Genomic DNA, 5,970 nt, shown 5'->3' on the forward strand with positions numbered 1-5,970 from the left:
CTCACCATTGACAATTGTGCTGCAACTCTTGCTGCCACAGGAGCAGTAGGCTGGGGCTGGGGGTCCGGCTGACTCTGCTCCGTGGCCTTCTTTGCTGTTCCAGCAGCAGCAGCAGGTTGTTCCACCACCCTTTGTGCTGGTCCAGTAGAGGCAGTGGGCTGCTTAAGAATTCGCTTAACAATGAATGCTTAACAATTCAGAAAGTAAACCATTTCAGTAAATAATACTAACAAAAAATACTTGCTACATTAATGTTACCTTTGGAGTGTGAAAACCACAGATGCTTTTCAGCACACCTCCAAACAAGGTTGTCTGGTCATGAGACTGCATCAGACATTTCTCAATCTGTAAGCATTATAACAAATGTAATGCACAATACAAATGAGTCCCTTAACAAAGCACAACATAATTAATTAAATTCATATATTAATTAATTAATTGATTAATTTCTAGGACATGAGTCACTATTTATCTTATATGTAATGTTACAGCTGGTATCTCTCTTTAAATGAGAGAGAAACAAGAGAGGAACTTTTCAGACCTTCAAACCACCCATTCATTCAACATCCCTTCCCATATCTTCTCAAATCTCTGCCATGCCAAACCTAGGAGATGTTTCATCCAATACAAGTGAGTCCCTTAACAGAGCATACAATACTTCATTAAATTCATATATTAATTAATTCATTGATTAATTTCTAGGACACGAGTCACTATTTATCTTATATATAATGTAGCTGGTATCTCTCTTTAAATGAGAGAGAAACAAGAGAGGAACTTTTCAGACCTTCAAACCACCCATTCATTCAACATCCCTTCCCATATCTTCTCAAATCTCTGAATCTCCCAGTACACAAAAATCTTTAATGTAGCTTTTCATTAACAGTATGACATAAATCTCAAAATACCTGCAACATTACATAAATGTCTATAAACAATTATGGCACACTCTGGTTTACATTGGTATAAGCCATAACATAACACAACCATCACATTACATTGTTCTAATGAATGGGATCAGGTACATGTTTGTACTGAAGCCTAATGTGTTGTTCTGTTATGCAAATACATTAAACAAAGATACTAATAATGTTCGATTATGCAAGTCAACAAACACTTAAGTCTTTTTATATTTCTGTATCATGCAAAGGTAACAAACACTCACCCTTTGATAAATCTCGTACCACTTCTTCTGCCGAGGAGCTGGCCTGTTACCCTCAATTGATGGCCAAGTTCCTGTGCTGGCAAACTTTTTTAGATGCGAAATCCATTCAGTGTCCGACATCGCTTTATGTGATTTTTTTTGTTTGCCAGACATTTTTCTAGAGTTCGCTGAAACAGTTTTGAAAGAATAATTAAAAATGACACACTTATTAAAAAATAAAAAATAAAACGTGTTGAAGTTTGCAATTAGATTATCATTTCTTACCTGTTGTCTTCCGTAATACCGCTGTATTTGGTTTTTAAATGAAGTTTCAATGTCCTCCGTAAAATGATGCTGAGCTCCGCGGCAATGACGCTCGTCGTAGGTCATGAACTTCAATACTGAACTTTTTTGACATTTGAGGATTATGTCATTCTTTCATACACCTTCGGCGCGGTTCGGCAATTTGATTGACACCTGACTAGAAGCGCTGACCCCTCCAACTTGCGGTGATACGCGGAAACATGCCATCGACATCCCCCTGTACTCTGATTGGTCAAATGTCACGAATGTTAAGAAAATGTTAAGAATCACACTTTTTGATTGGCTGGAAATGTTATAGCGCTTCAACGCGATTGGCACAAATGTCATAGCGCTTCGATTGATCTTTAGACATTTTTTGAAAATGGTTAAAGACTCAGCTGCTCGAATTGAGATAGGCAAGTCATTCCACCAGCTTCTTTAGAATTTTTTTGAAAATGGTTAAAGACTCAGCTGCTCGAATTGAGAAAGGCAAGTCGTTCCACCTGCTGGGTACAGTCCAGGAAAAGGTCAGTGAGAGTGATTTTGTGCCTCTTTGGGATGGCACCACGAGGCGTCGTTCACTTGCAGAACGCAAGCTTCTTGAGGGCGCATAGGTCTGAACCAGCGAGTTTAGGTATATTGCTGAAGAGCCAGTAGTTATCTTGTAGGCAAACATCAGTACCTTGAATTTGATGCGAGCAGCTATTGGTAGCCAGTGCAAACTTATGAAGAGAGGTGTGACGTGGGCTTTTTTTGGCTCGTTGAAGACCACTCTCGCTGCTGCGTTCTGGATCAGTTGCAGAGGCTGGATAGTATGTGCCGGAAGACCCGCCCAGGGAGCATAACAATAGTTCAGTCTGGAGAGAACGAGAGCTTGGACAAGGAGTTGTGTGGCCTGCTCTGATTGGGAGGGTCTAATCTTCCTAACGTTGTATAAGGCAAATCTGCAGGATCGGGCCATTGCAGCAATTTGGCCTTTGAAACTTAACAAAGCATCAGGAGGACACGGCCACATGTTACATGAATATGAGAGGGATGCTATTACTGCATTCATTCAGCATTAGCCCAGCATGAATGCAGAATTTCGACAACAATGTATATCAAAGTATAGCATAGGACTGAATGCAATGTCGCGTGATGAGATTCAGGGAATTTACCTGGAACCTCACAGGTTTTCACAAAACGTCATGTTGCCTGCCCTCCAGAAGAGCTGTGGCTTTTTGCCCCTAGGAGATAGGGACAACCACAGGGAAGAGAACAGAGAACCCCGCTCTTTCGTCTAAGCGCTCTCAGGTATCAAAAAGCAACACGCTGCCCAGTGTGAGGCTTGAACTCATGACCTTCAGATTATGAGACTAACGCCCTGCCTTTTTTTTTTCAGAATATCCCAGCATGATTGCAGAATTTCGACGGCATTGTATATCAAAGTGTAGCATAGGACTGAATGCAATGTCGTGGAATTAAATTTTTGAAGTTTCTTCCTGCAGCCAAAGGACACGTCTGTCAGAAGTGGGATTCGAACCCATGCCTTCAGGGGCGACTGCAAATTGTGCATCACCTTAGACCGCTCTGCCATCCTGACACCTGTGGTCGTGGAGAGCTGACCCTTTGGAGCTACACCTAAAGGCAAGGACCTAGAAGCTAGTGATTCTCTGTTCAGCTGCATCAGCCCACAGGCATCGTTGGCGCAGTTAGGCAGTGCCTCAGTCTCATAGTTTGAAGGTTGTGAGTTTGAGCCTCACATGGGGCAGCGTGTTGCTACACAGGGCAGTGTGGTGGTTTTTGATACCTGAGAGCGCTTAGACCAGGGGTGTCAAACTAAATTCCTTTAGGGCCGGAGCCCTGCAGAGATTTGTTCCAACCCTGCTCAAACACACATAGCATGTCGTTTTCAAATGAGCCTGAAGGGCTTGATTATTTGGATCAGGTGTGTTTAATTAGGGTTGAATCTAAACTTTGCAGGGCTCCGGCCCTCCAGGAATTGAGTTCGACACCCATGGCTTAGATGAAAGAGCGAGGTTCTCTGTTCCCTTCTGTGTGGTTGTCCCTGTCTCCTGGGGGCAAAAGGCCACAGCTCCTCTGGAGGGAAGGTGACGTGACGTTTTGTGGAAAACTCTGAGGTTCCAGGTAAATTCCCTCAATCTCATCCCGCGACATTGCATTTAGTCATATGCCATCCTTTGATATACAATGTCGTCGAAATTCCACGTTCATGCTGGGCTAATGCTGAATTAATGCAGTAATAGCCTCCCTCTTATATTCGTGTAACATGTGGCAGTGTCTTCCTGAGGTTTTCTTAAGGTTAATGTCATGCTCGCATTCTAATGAAATTTCCTGTCAATGGAAAACGCAACATTTTGTCAACCTTAATGTGACATTGTGTTCATTTTAACGTAATGTTTACTTGGTTCTAATACAACTCCACATGTACTACCAAGTGAAGCCCCATTCAGAGAAAACTTTTGCAATCAAGGAGGCACTTTTTTGGACGGGACACGGCATTCTTCACGAGTTCATGATTGGACAGGATCACCTGAAGCTCCCATTCTGCTGCATTCCAAGTAATGCATCCCATCCCATTTGGGACAAAAATAAAAATTTTGATATATGCCTCAAATGTAGGATTGGGAATGGATTGACGTCGCATGTACAACTCAAGAGTGTTACTCTCAAGTTTAGCGTATGGAGGGAAGGTGACGTGACGTTTTGTGGAAAACGTCCATGAAAACGTATGTGAGGTTCCAGGTAAATTCCCTCAATCTCATCCCGCGACATTGCATTTAGTCATATGCCATCCTTTGATATACAATGTCGTCGAAATTCCACGTTCATGCTGGGCTAATGCTGAATTAATGCAGTAATAGCCTCCCTCTTATATTCGTGTAACATGTGGCAGTGTCTTCCTGAGGTTTTCTTAAGGTTAATGTCATGCTCGCATTCTAATGAAATTTCCTGTCAATGGAAAACGCAACATTTTGTCAACCTTAATGTGACATTGTGTTCATTTTAACGTAATGTTTACTTGGTTCTAATACAACTCCACATGTACTACCAAGTGAAGCCCCATTCAGAGAAAACTTTTGCAATCAAGGAGGCACTTTTTTGGACGGGACACGGCATTCTTCACGAGTTCATGATTGGACAAGATCACCTGAAGCTCCCATTCTGCTGCATTCCAAGTAATGCATCCCATCCCATTTGGGACAAAAATAAAAATTTTGATATATGCCTCAAATGTAGGATTGGGAATGGATTGACGTCGCATGTACAACTCAAGAGTGTTACTCTCAAGTTTAGCGTAACGCTTGTTGACGTTACTGCAATGTTTCTTTAATTCTGATGTTGAATGAAATGCGGGGTTTTGGTAAAGTTAAAAACCAGAAGCTTCTGTCCACAGCCAAAGGACAGGTTTTTCAGAAGTGGGATTCGAACCCCCGCATCAAGGGGAGACTGCAACATGAACGCAGCGCCTTAGACCACTCAGCCATCCTGACACCTGTGTTTGTCTAAAGCTGAACTGTGGGAGCTACACCTAAAGGTAAGGAACTAGAAACTTGTGATTCTCTGTTCAGCCCCGTCAGCCCACAGACCTTGTTGGCGCAGTAAGGCAGCGCGTCAGCCTCATAATCTGAATGTTGTGAGTTTGAGCCTTTTGTTTGCCTACAAGATAACTACTGGCTCTTCAGCAATATACCTAAACTCGCTGGTTCAGACCTATGCGCCCTCAAGAAGCTTGCGTTCTGCAAGTGAACGACGCCTCGTGGTGCCATCCCAAAGAGGCACAAAATCACTCTCACTGACCTTTTCCTGGACTGTTCCCAGCTGGTGGAACGACGTGCCTATCTCAATACGAGCAGCTGAGTCTTTAACCATTTTCAAAAAATGTCTAAAGACACATCTTTCTCATCAGCACCTGACCATTTAATACTAACATTTACCTAATGCAGTTTTTTGTCAAAGTTAACGCCCTGCTGGCTCAACATGCCAGCAGACTGAAGTTTCTGCCTGCAGCCAAACGATAGGTCTGTCAGAAGTTGGATTCCAACCCACACCTCCAGAGGAGACTGCAACCTGAAAGGAGTGCCTTAGACCGCTCGGTCATCCTGACACTTGTGTTCAGCGAAAGCTGACTTGTTGGAGCTACACCTAAAAGCAAGGACATAAAAGCTAGTGATTCTCTGTTAAGCCCCATCAGCCCACAGGCCTCGTTGGCACAGTTAGGCAGCGCGTCAACTCTGCGCCAGCTGACGAAGGATAGTCCGACAATATTTCATAAATGTCAAGCAATGTCGAACTGCACAGCCAATCGCGTCGAAGCGCTATGACATTTGGGCCAATCGTGTACGAAAGAATGACATAATCCTCAGGCGGCGTGTCAGAGGTCAAAAAAGTTCAGTATTGAAGTTCGTAACCTACGACGACCGTAGCCCGCGGAGCTCAGCATCATTTTTACGGAGGACAGCGGTTTTACGGAGGACAAACTTCATTTTAAAACCAAATACAGCGGTATTACGGACGACAAC

Source organism: Sinocyclocheilus rhinocerous, unplaced genomic scaffold, assembly GCF_001515625.1.
Source record: "Sinocyclocheilus rhinocerous isolate Xijiao unplaced genomic scaffold, SAMN03320098_v1.1 scaffold4182, whole genome shotgun sequence".
NCBI lineage: Eukaryota > Metazoa > Chordata > Actinopteri > Cypriniformes > Cyprinidae > Sinocyclocheilus > Sinocyclocheilus rhinocerous.